Source organism: Macrobrachium nipponense, chromosome 33 (genome assembly GCF_015104395.2).
Source record: "Macrobrachium nipponense isolate FS-2020 chromosome 33, ASM1510439v2, whole genome shotgun sequence".
NCBI lineage: Eukaryota > Metazoa > Arthropoda > Malacostraca > Decapoda > Palaemonidae > Macrobrachium > Macrobrachium nipponense.
In genome coordinates this window covers 70,683,861-70,699,766 of record NC_087219.1, presented here as the reverse complement: position 1 = coordinate 70,699,766, position 15,906 = coordinate 70,683,861, and positions in this window count along the sequence as shown.

Genomic DNA, 15,906 nt, shown 5'->3' with positions numbered 1-15,906 from the left:
AAAATTCAGGAACACTTCAAAATATCATTGTGCGTAATTCCAAAACAAACTATGTGGCTGTATTTACACGATTCTTTGTGCTGGCTGTAATTACAAATATCTTGGTCAAACTGGTAAAGAACTAGATTACCGTCTAAAACAACACCGTTACGCAGTTAGAACAGGTCAATCGACGAGTGCTTTATTTGTACACATGAATGATTTTAACCATAGTATAGACTGGAAAAAATGCATGTGAAGTAATATTGTGTAACCATATTGTAAAAAGAAACATAATTGAATCTGCATTTATTAAGCATTTTAACGATCAAATTATGAATCTGAGTTCAGGTCTTTTTAAATTAGATAGTTACCTTGTTTATAAAATTGTAGGGAAATACAATGTCACCTTTTAGCAACAGCCTGTTATACTAAACTGCAGTTTAAGTTCTTAAGCACTTTTAAACTATACTTACTTGTTTGGTAGTGACAATTTGTAATGATAATTTGCTTGTTAATGGCTTTGATCTTTGTTCTGTGAACTTTTCTTGTTTATGTTGCTATTTATTTATTTTACTTTGTACCCCGAAGAAGTGTAGCAATACACGAAAGCGCTTGGTACCTGGTCTTTGATTGCTTCACCATTTCATGTGGCTATTTACGTACACACACACACACACACACACACATATATATATATATATATATATATATATATATATATATATATATATATATATATATATATATATATATATATTATCTATATATCTATCTGATTATATATCTATATATATATCTATATATATAATCTATATTATATATATAATATTATATATATATATATTTGTACATATATATTATATATATAATATATATATATATATATATATATATATATATATATATATATATATATATATCTATATATATATCTATATATATATATCTATATATATATATATCTATATATATATGCATATATATATATATAGATATATATATATATATATATATATATATATATATATATATCCTATATATATATATATCTATATATATATCTATATATATATATATATATATATATATATATATATCTATATATATATATCTATATATATATATATATATATATATATATGATATATATATACTATATATATATATATTAATCCACACATCAAAGGGTACTATATAGTAGGCAGGAGAAGGGCGCAGGAACATATACACATCCATTTGATACATTTATTGTCAACGCGTTTCTTGACCCATGGTCACATCATCAGGACAATCTATATAAAAAGGAATCCGAGCACATAATTAAAAGAAACATTATATAAAAAGTATAAGAAAACTTAAATGGAAACTAAGTTAAACCTTAAATACTGAATCACACTTAAATACATTTACACATTAAAAACCAAGAAAGCTTAAAATGATCCTTAAAAAACTAAACTCAATAAAGAAAAAATAAAGGTAAAAAATGAACTTAAAATGAAGAGCAAGGCGCACCTCTCAAAATAACAGAGCAAACGCACTAAAGGAATACACAAGAACAGAAAAAGAAGGCGGACAAATATAAACAAACAAGCTAGTTATGCTATGAACAGGGGAACAGCCGATGATTGGCAATTTAACGTAGGTACAATTCTCTTTATTAGCAGACTTCCAAAGAGAAGCAGTTCTCCCGGTTCCTTGACTTGGCCAATTATCGTACGGGCTGCAGATTGTCTAATCCCGAACTTTCCAATATAAGATCGCACGCTAGAAGTTGCAAGACATCGATCAAAATATGACAACTTTAAAATAATTGGCCAAGTCAAGGAAACCTGGAGAACTGCTTCTCTTGGAAAGTCTGCTAATAAAGAGAATTGTACCTACGTTAAATTGCCAATCATCGGCTGTTCCCCTGTTCATATATATATATATATATATATATATATATAATATATATATATATATATATATATATATATATATGTGTGTGTGTGTGTGTGTGTGTGTGTGTGTGTGTGTTTATTGTTATATATATATGTATATATCTCAATATATAAGTAATAACATATATAAGTAAATAAAACAAATTTCCAAAATAAATACACGACAGGAATGATTTTCCCCAACTACATAATGTTTTTACTCTGAACAAATAACTTGATTATAAACAGATGCTTAAGTATCTAAGTCTCATTTGGCCTATGAAAAAAGATAAATTATTATTTAAAAGTAGTAATACCTACCACCAGAAGATAATCCTTTCTTAGCATTATTATATAATATTTCCTTCCAGCAATCCACTTGCTACCTTTCCTAACCCTTTCCCATCTCTTCATTTGTCCAGTTTATTTACTTTCTCTTCCTTTCATTGGGTCTCTTTGGTCTCCCAGTAATTTCTTCCTTCGTCCGTGGACTTGTACATTTTGCCCCTGAGATGATCATTAGGTTTCAAGGAGCCTCTAATTCCACCCCACCCCTCCCCCGCCCCAAAGAAACCCAGCACGTCATTTATTTCCTTCGAATACCTCCCTCTCTCTCTTGCAGAAAGGATGAATACGGAGAGAGAGAGAGAGAGAGAGAGAGAGAGAGACGTTCCGGTCTTTATTGTTTTGGGGTAAAGGGATATCGTGCATACATAACATAGCATACCAGACATACGCACAAAATTTTAACATATATATATCTATAGTATAGTATATATATATTAAGATATATACTAATATATAATATATATACCCTATCTATGAGATGTCTATTTGATCTATCTCTATATCTATAGAGCTTAAAAATAAAAATAATATACAAATTGCTTATGGTATGTTATAGCGTAAATTGGCCATCAGCTAACATTGGACTCCCCCCCCCAAAAAGAAAAAAAAAAAAAATCTCATTGAACTTTAATCGTAACACTTCACAATACGCCAAATCCCATTCCAAAAGCATACAGACTACATCGCTTATATATTAGTCAAGAGTGTAAACTGCATCAGCTAAAATCATTATTAAAATAATCATATAGTCATCGTAGTAAGCCAACTCCAATTGCTGGAATCTGTGCCAATCACGGACAGCAAAGATAGCGCAGAACTACACCCCTTTGCTGCCATACCTTGCGCATGCGCAGTCGTTACACCCAACGGTGAATAATTTCATTTTTAGAAAGGATTCTCCCTTTCCACTTTCTCTCCCTTTGTGCTCGGTGACAAAAGCTCTGTTATCTTTCAATTTAGAGAATATTTCCCGGGATCTGGTTAAGAGACTTTCTCTCTCTCTCTCAAAAAAAGCATAAGCCTGGGGATTATATGATGCTTTATATTCGTCGAATTCATTATTAAATAAAATAATGCAATTTGTCAGGCAAAGGCCTAGTTATAAATAGTGTGCTATTTCAGGGGAAGGTTTTGCGGTTTGAGAATGTCATGGTATCACTGTTAAGTTGATGAAAATAGCGAGTTTATTATTCTTATTATTAGTTATTATTATTATTATTTTATTATTAATTATTTATTTATTGTATTATTAATATGTACTATTATATTATATATATATTATCTATATATATAATATCTATATATTATATGAATTAGTATATTGTAGTGTAATATCTATATCTATATTAATATTATATATATACTATTATATAGATACTATAATATTATGTATACATTATACATACATGCATACATTGTTTGTTTATATATATAAATATAAATATATATATATTATATCTATTATATATATATATATATATTATAATATTGTGTGTGTGTGTGTACATAGATGAACAAATATTCCTAAACCTTTATATAAATATATATTGGTCTATTACATAATACAATATACAATACACACCCACTCTACCACACTCATAAATTTTTATTTTGCCAACAAAACTACGTCAAAACAGGCCCTCTCCACATTCGGTCAGAAATGAGGTAGTTGATTGTTGTTGATGCGATCAGCCCCAACTATTTGATAATTTGGTAATCCCACTGGATTGCATTCCGGGTTGTTCTAGAGTAGAGAATTACACGCTTCAATTGTGGCGGGTTTTGAAATAACAGATCAAGGGATTTTATTTAAGGGCTGCGATTTGAATAGGCAAACGGGGATTAAGTTTGGTGTTTGAAGTGATAACGACGAAAGGGTTGTTTGATATTCTTATCTCTTCATTAGCAAGCAATTTTTTTTTTTTGCTATTTATTTACTTGCTGGTTATCATGCCTTGATTTAAATGTAATAATTAATATATATATATCATATATATATTTAATTTATATATATATATCTATATAGATATATAAATATTTGTTAATATAAATAAGTAATTCTGTTTTTGAATAGTTCGGGGAAAAAACCAGATTGGTTTAGACCAATTGTCCAAATGCCAGTTAACTACTTGTTCCCCATTTATGCGACTCAGGCAACACCCCCGCAAGGTTTCGGAGGTCAACGTCAACAGCAACGAGAGTTATGGTCGGCAGTGAGAAGGTGTCTGGTCTTCAAGGAAGGTCACTGATACGTTTAGAAGATACATTGTTGGATCCGGTGTTTTCGCCGTTGAGTTTTTTTTCGGGTTTGTTTTAGTGTGGTTTGTTTTTTTTTGAGCAAAATAATTTCCGTTCCCATCTGTGGTTGGTTTGGGCTGTATGAGAAGCCAGCAGTTGGCCCTCTCGAGGTTACGTTGGTGTGGCCTGTTTAGATGTGGGAATTTCAGGATGTGTGGCTTCATTCCTGGATTGTGATGTCCAGGCGTATCTTCGTATCGGGGTGGCTGAAGAAGAAGCCTCCTTCGCTCAAGAAAGTTTTGTTTTCGAATACTTCCCCATTCACTCGGAGACCTCTAGGAACTGCTTGTTTGAAACGTCAGCCTAAGTTTTGTTTGTTATTATTTATTTAATTAATTGTTTTTCCATGAATATTACCTGAGCTCTTAGATACCGGTCGTATTCTGGAAGTGTTTGTTATTTAAGCATAATAAAAAGTGCTTTGGAAAGTGTTGTTTTGTGTGTCAATTCTCCTCCTCATAAAGTTTAAAACCTTTTTTTTTGTTTTAAATGTGTTGTTGTGGTAGTTCATGATGTGGACAGTCGTAACATATTTGGGGGACCTGTTGTCCGGGATTGTTGAATTTCAATTTGAACAAAACAGGTTTAAATGAGGAGTTTATTTAATTGTTGTAGGTTGAGTGAGGTCATTTAGTTGTTTTATAGCCATTGTAACCAATCATGTCTGAGTCTGAAACAGAGTATTTAGAAAGTGACTTTGACGTAAAGAAATTTCTGTCGTCCTTACCGGGGGTTGCAGCTTTTCAAAGTCTGTGTAAACGAGAACTTGTGTTAATTGCTAATTATCTAGACATAGGTTTTACTACGGATATGAAAAAGGATGATTTGATAAAGGGTTTGATAGGACACTTGGGTATTGTAGAGGAGAAGGCAGAAGTTTCAAGGGTAAAGGAAAGTGATAGCGTAGAAGCTTTGAAACTTAGAATAAAGCTGAAGGAGTTAGACATAGCTGCTGAACGTGAAAGAGCGGAAGAAAGGGAGAGAGAGAGGAAACTTGAGCGTGAAAGAATGGAACACGAACTAAAGTTAGAGGAAATTAAGGTAAGACACAGACAAGGTAGTGGAGATTTTGATGTAGCTAAATACATGAAGATGGTTCCCCCTTTTGATGAAAATGAAGTAACTAATTATTTTAATAACTTTTGAGAAAGTGGCGAAAGGACTGGGCTGGCCTAAGACCTCATGGTCTATATTATTACAATGTGCATTGAAAGGTAGGGCTCAAGAGGTATTTTCTAGTTTGTCTGAGGAGACGTGTGGTAATTATGACGAATTGAAAAAGTGTATTCTCAAAGCATATGAATTAGTGCCAGAGGCTTACAGGTTGAAATTTCGTAGGCTTTTTAAGACAGGAGATCAGACTTACGTAGATTTTGCCCGTATAAAAGCTAAATTGCTTGACGATTGGTTGAGATCTAAAGAAATCTGTGATTTTAAAGGGTTTAAACAACTAATATTGTTAGAAGAGTTTAAGAATTGTTTATCTAAGGATTTGAAGGTACACTTAGAGGAGCTTCAGGTTGAGAGTTTAGAGAAAGCTGCCATTATGGCTGACGAGTACTCACTGACGCACAAAATTTTTGAAGGGAAAAATTTGGTTAGGGGTAGAAGCAGCAAAGAGGGTTTTCAGGAATTGAAAAGTGGTAAGAGTAAAACTGAAAACGCAAGTGATTTGGATAAAAGTGTTGTAGCTCCAATATTGAAAGGTAATAGTTTGCCTGTGGGCAGAGGATGCCAATTAAAGTGTTTTAAACTGTGGTAAAACTGGGCCATAGAAAAAGGCCGGGAACTGTTGGTCCTTAAGGGGGACCGGTAATAGAGAGCACAAACCAGTTGCTTTGGTAAGCAGGGTAAGTGCTGATAGAGAGATTAGTGCATTAAGTGAGGGTGGGAAAAGCCCTGGGTTCTCTGATTTGGAGAGATATAAGTCATTTGTGTCTTATGGTAGTGTAGCTACAGAAAGTGGTAAGGGCAGAAGAGGATTAGTTATTCTCAGAGATACAGGGGCCCTACAGTCATTGATTTTGAAAAGGGCATTGCCTGAAGGTTTCGAGTATGAGGATAAGGAAAAGGTATTGATTAAGAGTTTTCCAAAGGAGATAATCTCTTGTCCGTATGAGACTGTGGTTGGAGTTTGATTATGCAACGGGTCGGTTAGGGTTGCCGTTGTGGAAGAAATTCCTGTAGAGGGAGTAGATTTAATATTGGCCAACGATATTGGTGGTAATAGGGTTTTAAGTAACCCACGGTTACTTAGCTATCCTCAGTTTTGTGCAAGCACGGAGAGCTTGGAAGGAGAATTTCCTGGTATTTTTCCCGTGTGTGCTATTACACGGTCAATGCGGAAATTGGAAGCTAGTAGGGATTCTAAGATTGACTTCTCAAAGTTTTTTCTGGGAAAATTTGGTGATTGTTCTGAACAAGGTAAGGTTTTAGCTGTATCTAGAGAGAAATTCATAAAGGATCAGGAAAATGACCTAGAGCTAGCAGAGATAGCTGCAAAGGCTTTTTCAGATAAGGAAATAGAGAACATTCCAGCTGGGTATTATGTCGAAAATGGATTATTGATGAGAAAATTTAGAGCCTCTAAGGTTGCTGCCGATGAAGAATGGAAAGTTAATTACCAAATAGTCGTTCCTCCAAATTACAGACCCTCTATTTTACATTTAGCACATCAGAATCCATTTAGTGGCCATTTCGGAGTCAATAAAACTTTTTACAAATTAACTGAACACTTTTATTGGCCTGGGATTCATTCTGATGTTAAAGTATTTTGTAAGACTTGCCATGTGTGTCAAATGATCGGAAAACCGAACCAAAAGTTGACTAAAGCTCCCCTTGAACCCATACCAGCCATGGAAGAACCATTCCATAGGGTAATAGTGGACATTGTTGGCCCATTGCCAAAGTCAAAAAGTGGAAATCAGTATATACTTACGATCATGGACAGATCCACTAGGTATCCTGAGGCCATTCCGTTGCGGAATGTCTGCTCTAAGAATATTGTAAATGGGATGTTACAATTTTTCACTCGGTTTGGTTTGCCTAAAGAGGTTCAGTCAGACCAAGGTTCAAATTTCTTGAGCAATATATTTAGACAGGCTATGCAGGAACTAGGAATTAGGCAGGTAACTTCATCAGCGTACCATCCTCAGAGCCAAGGGGCTGTAGAAAGGTACCATCAAACCTTGAAGACCATGTTGAGAAAATTTTGTTTAGAGAACAAAAGTGATTGGGATAAAGGTCTGCCCTTCCTTCTGTTTGCCTCCAGAGAAATCCCTAATGAGTCGTTAGGTTTTCCCCTTTCGAGTGAGTATTTGTCATCAGGTTAGAGGACCTTTAAAATTGATTAAAGATCAGTGGATTAATAATGTTGAAGATTTCAATTTGTTGGACTATGTTTCAGATTCCAGGGAAAGAATCAGGAAAACGTGCGGGACATAGCAAGAGATAAACTTAATGGAAGCACAGCAGAAGATGAAAAAAAATACTGATTTAGGAGCCAAAAAAGTTGACTACAAACCAGGAGATGAGGTATTGGTATTCCTTCCAGTAGCAGGTCAGCCATTACATGCTAAGTTTTCTGGCCTTACATAATAGAAAAGAAGGTAGAAATACGGAATATGTTGTTCTTACTCCAGATAGGAGAAGGAAAAAGAGGCTGTGCCATGTTAATATGTTAAAGCCATATTTTTCAAGGACGCCAAAGCCAGTCTTGTTGAATATAAAGTTAAATAATAATAGTAATCAAGAGAAACTTAAACTTGAGACAGAGGTTGAAGATTGGCCTATTTCAAATTCAGAGGATGGATGGATGTATGAGTTTTAGGGCAAAAGCCCAGGCACTGGGGCCAAAGAAGCCATTCAGCGCAGTAATGGAGATTAAATAAATTACATTATGAATGTATGAATGAGTTAATAAGTGTATGAAGAAAATGGTTCATATATAAATTACCATATGAGAAATGAATGAATAATGAAGAAATAAATGAAGAAAATGCTTAATAAATAAAATATATATATCTATGATGTGATAGCTAAAAAATAATTAAATGTTATTATTTATAGACTTTAAAAAGGAGATGAGATCAGAAATATCTGCTTCATCTCCCAAAATATCACAAAGGGATTTACCCCTAAGATATCTCTCTCTCTGGTTAAAATATCTGGGGCAAGCAACCAGAATGTGCTCCACTGTTAGCATCTCGCCACCGCAAGCACACTCTGGGAGGCTGCCCCCTTCTAAAATAAACTGATGGGTCAAATAAGTGTGCCCAATCACCTCAGTCTGCTTAAAACTATTTCTGTTCGCCCTATCAGACAGGAATGACGAAGGCCACGGCAATATATTATTTCTAATATTTCTGTACTTTCTATTATTGGCAAGATGAGAAGTCCATCTTTCTTGCCATTTGCTTAAAATATAAGACCTAAAAGGACCTTTTAGATCTGTATGAGGCACTTTACTAAAGGCTGTTTCTGAGGAGACACTAGCAGCTTTAGCTTCCCTATCTGCCATCTCGTTTCCGCAAATCCCCACATGTGAAGGGACCCAACAGAAAGAGACAGATTTACGCAAATAATACAAATGGAGGAGCGATTCCTGAACGGTTTTTGAACTAACGGATGGGAGCTATTGAATTTTAAATAAGCTTCTAAAGTGCTTTTCGAATCAGAGTAAATGACAAAATTAGTGTCGCTACTTTGAACAACTATATCCAAGGCAGAGACTATGGCTGTTAATTCTGCTGTGAATATGGATGCAAAGTCAGGTAGTTTAGCTGTATATGCTGTATCACCAAGGATAACTGCACAGCCAACACCACTACCTGACTTTGATCCATCCGTATATATTGTCACATTAGTATGGACAGTTTTGTGCTCCAAGAATTTTCCCCTAATCTCTTCCTCAGGACAGTCTTTTTTGTTAAAAGCTTTTTGCACACGGATGCTTCTGGAATAAGCCATGGAGGATACACAGGATGTTTTACTTCATGACTTTCTGGGATTTAAGATTATTACCCCTAACATCTTCATTTAGTCTAACTTGGAATGGTCTAGAGGCTCTTATACCAGAAAAGACCCGTGAGTCTGCTTCCCTCAGCACCTGGAAAGAGGGATTTTTTGGGAGCACTTTTAATTCTAGCATGTACCTTAATCCTAGTTCTTGCCTTCTCAAATCAAGGGGAAGTTGGTTAGTATCAACATATATGCTTTCAACAGGCGAAGTTCTAAAAGCCCCTGAGCATATTCTCAGCCCCATATTGTGTCCAACATCTAGTTCCTTCAGCCTGCTTTGACAAGCTGAGGAATAAATCTGACAGCCATAGTCTAGCTTGGACCTACACAACGAGTCATATTGTCTCAGCAGGATTTTTATCAGCTCCCCAACTAAATCCAGAAACAACCGTTAAAATATTCAGAGATTGTTTAACCTCAATCTTTAAGGAGTTTATGTGGCTGGCCCATGTCAATTTCTGGTCAATAGTCATTCCCAAAAATTTCACTTCATTTTCATAAGGAATGATACATCCTTTTAAACTGAGTGTGGGAACCTCTTCCACACGCTGGCACCTAGTAAATCTTGCAGAAACTGTTTTAGAGGAGGAGAATTTAAAACCATTCTCATCAGCCCACTTTGTAATGGCATTAACAGACCTTTGCAGATGTTTACATACTGACAAGGCATCATATCCTGTGCAGTATATTGCAAGGTCATCAACAAAAAGTGAGCATTTAACAGGTGATGATATTTGTTGGACTATACTGGTTTATTGCCACTGAAAAAAGTGTACGCTTAAAACGCTCCTTGTGGAACACCCTCCTCCTGCACAAAAGGTTGGGAGAGAGTGTTGCCCACTCTAACCTTAAAGAATCTCTCTGTTAAAAAGGAATATACAAATTTAATCATTCTTCCACATATGCCCATCTTGTGCAATTGTTTTATGATGCCAATTCTCCAAGTAGTGTATATGCTTTCTCAAGGTCGAAAAATACGCCAATAGTCTGACATCGTTTGGCAAATCCTTGCTGGATTTGATTGGTCAGCCTCAGCAAGGGATCAAGGGTGGAACGATTTTTCCTGAAACCAAATTGAAATGGAGATATTAGTCCATTTGCTTCCAAGTGCCAAACTAATCTGGTGTTTTTTTATCATTTTTTCCATCAGCTTACACACACAGCTGGTAAGAGCTATTGGTCTATAGCTGGGTGGCTTGGGAAGCGTCCTTTATTAGGCTTTTTTGGGATGGGAACAATTATGGTATTTTCCAGTCCTTGGGTAAAATTCCAGTTTCCCATATTTTGTTTATAATCTTGAGTAGATACTTTTTGGCATCATCTGGGAGGTGTTTAAGCATTTCATATAAAAACTGAATCACCCCCTGGAGCTGTTGATTCAGTTGAAGAGAGTGCCTCCCGAAATTCTCTTAAGGAAAATTTGTGATTGTATGGTTCAGATTTACCAGATTCAAAAATTTCAGAGTCATTTCGGCATTCCGAATTTTCTTTGAAATTCTAGAGAATAATGTCAGGGCTAGAAACTTGAGAAAAGTGTTTTCCCAGCTCATTGGCAACTTCAGTGGGGCTCTGTGATCAGAGTGTTATTGACCTTTAATGAGGGTAAATGGTTGACGCAACAAATTTTCCACTTAGTTTCCTGATTTTGCGCCACACCACTCTCAATGGAGTTTGGAACTTATTCCATTGATATAGTAAAGCCAACTTTCTCTTTTGGCTTTCTTGTAAAAGCGCCGCTGCTTGGCTAACGCACGATTATAGATTAATTTAGACTGAGGGGAGCCACTAGTTTTGTATCGTCGGTAGCACTTCCTAGTGAACTTTCCTCAGGAATACCACATGTCTTATTCCACCAGGGAACTGCAGGTCTACGAGGTTTACCTTTGTCTTGGGAATCGAGCCCTCAGCACTCTTCAGAGTGGATTCAATGAAGTAGTCATAGGCATTCAGGTGAGAATGAAATGACTCAACTTCCTATCTAGATTGACTCCTTTACTGAACTTGTCCCAGTCAGCATCTTCTTACCTTCCACTTAGGTAATGTTTCAGATGGAGCATTTACAACATATTCAGATGGATCGGGTAATGGATCACTTCCATTCAAATCTTCATTAAACAGACCAGTTAAAGTCAAGGTGGATATTTGTTGAGAAATACTAAGGTCCAGTGCAGAAAGATGATTATTATGAATGCTGTGGAAGGTCATTGACCCATTATTATATAGGGCAACATCATTCGTGTCAATAAGGTCCTTGATTATTTTCCCTTTGCTGTCTAAACACCGACTTCCCCAGAGGGGGTTGTGGGCATTAAAATCTCCTAATAAGAGAAAAGGAGTGGGAAGTTGGTTAATCAAGGACTGAATATCTCCAATGTTAAAAGAAAGATCTGGTGGGAGGTATAATGAACAAACCGTTATCCTTTTGTCTAATATGACTTGAGACAGCAACAGCTTGTAGAGTTGTATTTAATTGTATTGTGGAGTGCTTGCAGCGAGATTTATTAACAATAATTGCAGTCACCTCCATGGGCCACGATTTCACCAATTGGGGGAAAAAAGAGTTAAAACAATAGCATAATTCAAGTACCAGGTATTATAAGGCGAGAGTTACCTAACATAGTCTCCTGCAGGCATACAATCCCTGGATTGAATTCATGCATTAAAACTTTAAAGTCTTCTGTCCGGGCTCTGAGACCCTTACAGTTCCACTGAAGGACATCGAACGTGAATGTTAGGTGGTAATGTACTACTTCCCACTCTTGGAGGGGAAGTACTGATCCTAGGTTGGAGAGGAGGAAAATTATCCTTAATAAGAGATTGTTTTCTTGATCCCTTTTCCATCTTTATCAGAGATTAGGGTTCTTTGCCGACAAACAGCTTTCTGAATTCGAGGCTGATGCTCAGGATTTTTACTATGATTAGGTGCATCACTACTGCTATAGTCTTGGGGCAGCAAGACTGATGAGAACTCGCATGTCTTGAACTGGATCTGCTTTCGGAAACTATCTTCCTTGGCGGAGAGATCTCTTCCAGAACACTGTACCCATTTGAAGTTTTATGATAAAACTTTCATTATTCTGGGAAGCGTTTCTTATACGCTTCCTGGTGGGCGCAGCTTTAGTTTTATCATGTTTTCTTCAGTAACTGTGATAATTGATGGATCCGAGCTAGATCTCTCTAGTTGGACCACTCTTTTGGTTGCTTCTTGGTGATGATATTATTTGTGGACGTTTGCAAACTTTGCTTAGGGCTGAAATTGCAACCGTTACACTTGTATCAATGTGAGAGGATAAATTGTCCATGCTTTTGGAAGAACAATTTTTAGTATGGGCTTCAAAGCACTTGCTGACATAAGTTTCCGATTATTATTTCCTGTGCAAGGAGAAACAGGCTTCGATGCTTACTGTTAGATTCTATTACTGGTGGCCTCTCATTGCTAGAACTCTTCATCAACTTTATTACAGAAGCATAGGTAGAGTTGGCAACTCTTGTTAGCCCCCATTACCACACGCTTTGCTGCACTGAGGCTGAGATGTTCATTATCAGCCACTGCCAACACATCTTGCTCAAACTTGTATCTGAGGCAAGTCCTACTGTTTGGAGAATGATCACCCTTGCACTGGAAACAATAACGGGCTGCTTCGCACTTGTCCAATTGTCATGCTCAGCAGAGCACACAGAACATCTCTTATTGTTTCCACATGAGTCTTGAATGTGGCCATATTCGAAACATTTGCGACATTGTTTAGGGTTTCTTTTATATTTTTTGACTTGCATCCTCTCATGGCCAACATTGATGGTATCAGGCAAGTAATTGGAGGAGAAAGTTAAAAGCATAGCTGCATCCCCTCCTAATTTTTTTTACATGAGATACACAAGGAGGGCACCTTAGGAGAATCTCCTCCTCATTAAAAACATGCAAGTCTCTTGAATAAACTACCCCGTTTCAGGCGTGTTAAAGAATTCTTGGTGCGATGGTTATAGCCTCAATATTTCCACTTTTCTGGGGTTTAAACTTGATAATAAAATAGCTTGCGTCTCATTGCCTGCTTTTATGAGTAAGTTCTTTCCATATCGTTTCAGATTACCAATAGGAATAGAACCCACTTTGTTCTCAATACATTCTGCAGCTTTAATGAAATTTTTCCTTCCCTCTTTATAACTGGCAACATGCCATATAGGGGGAGGAAGCGTCCTGGTATATGTTGCTGGTCCACATTCTCATTTTTAGGAACAAATCGAATGGCTCATCATTCAAATTCCTCACCGAAAACACCTTGGTGCTTAAAACAGAGTCATTTAGAATGTGGCCAGTTTAAATTCGTTTGTGCCTCACTAGCTTCTTGGGGAGAGGAAAATCTAATGTATGCAGAAAAAGACTGCTTGTCTTTTTCTAGAAGCATCTTGATCCTCTCCACCTTACCAAACTGTTTTGCGACATTAATGCAGCACTCGTAGTCTAACGAAAGGCTTGCATTAGGTGCAATAAAGCACTCTATTGTTCATATCAAATCCACCATTTTTGTTTTTTTTTAATAGCACCCTGGTGTCTCGGTGCATGGTTCTTTGTGATAGCCAAGCTCATATCCGTGTCCATGCCTGAAGTGGTCGCCAGTGCCGTTAAGTCGTCAGATCCAGGGGAGGGCAAACATTGGTCGACATCCATAGATTCAAATATATTTGTAGACTGCTTGGTTATATCAAGAAGGTATCATGGGTCAGTCAGGTATTCAAATTCTCCACCAATGGCACAAGTGAGAGTCGACTCCCAATGGTCCACCCCATACCCTACCCTTACGGGATAGCACCAATACGCTTGCAGTGGCCCAGGTATAAGCCTATCCGCCTGCTGGGAGTTCTGCCCCCACTAATGGGGACCGACTCCCCACTCCAAACGTATTGGTGGGCTTCCGGACAAAAGCCAGGAGTCCCATCCCAAACACCAGCCCCCCCTGGATTCCGATGGGCTGATGTTTGGAGATGGTTCCGCCCTCAAGGTAGCAATGGGAGGGTCCCATCACTACCTCTTGGGTCCAAAACCATATAGGTGGCGACTCAACCACCAACAAACTCCCACAATTAGCTTCGAATGCAAACCCCTTCCAAAACACGATCCCTTCTCAGACTTACCTAAGCAGTAAAATTTAACAAAAGTGGAAAATTCCACATAATCAATCCGAAATGCTAATAAAAAATATACTACATGAAGGAGAAGGATGTAGTAAGAATGAAAAATTGCAGAAAGAAGGAAAAGTTCTGACTAATTTAGTTGGATCAGCAGCTGGGCCCCAAGGACCCATGAGAAAACAACCCACCAGGCTTCAGAGCCCAGCTGCTGGTCCCTAACCCCCTACCCACGCCAAGGGGTCAGCATCTAGGGGGTCAAATTCAGAGGCTTTAAGGAATTTGAAGAATAAATTGGTTCATCTTGATGAAAGTCGAGGTCAGGAGTTGAGCGATTTATTCTATGATTATAAAGATGTATTTTCAGATGTTCCGGGCAGGACCTGCTCATTACAACATGATGTTGATGTTGGCAATTCAAATCCTATTAAACAGCACCCATATCGCTTGAATCCACAAAAGGCAGAGATTGTTGAACGGGAAGTAAAATATATGCTCGATCACAAATTGATTGAACATAGTAGCAGCCAGTGGAGTTCCCCTGTAGTACTTGTCAAAAAAAACGATGGTCAATACCGTTTATGTTTTGATTACAGGAAGGTAAATGCAGTCACCAGGACAGATTCATTCCCAATTCCTAGGGTGGATGACTGTATTGATCGCATTGGAAAGGCCAGATTTATCAGCAAGTTTGACATGTTGAAGGGTTATTGGCAGGTAGGTTTGACAGACAGAGCCAAAGAGATATCTGCATTTGTTACACCCACTGGTTTATATTCCTGCAATGTCATGCCATTTGGAATGAAAAATTCGGGAAAAGGTAAATACTTTTCAGAGACTCATGAATATGATTACCAAAGACCTTGAAGGGTGCACTACGTATATGTGATGTGGTAATTGTTAGTGATACGTGGGAAGAGCATGTCAAGAAAATTGCTGTCATTTTTTGCAGAAACTCAGAGAAGCAGGTTTGGTAGTGAATTTAAATAAATGCGAATTTGGGAAAGCCAAGGTAGTTTATTTGGGTCACGAAGTGGGTCATGGCAAAGTAGCACCAAAAGATTCAAATATTAAAGCAATTTTAGACTTTCCAGTTCCTAAAGATAAAAAGGGAGTAATGAGATATCTGGGTCTTGCCGGATATTATAGGAAGTTTGTGGCTAATTTTGCAGATATAGTTGCACCCACTAAACAAAAGTTTGTTTGAGGAAAAAGG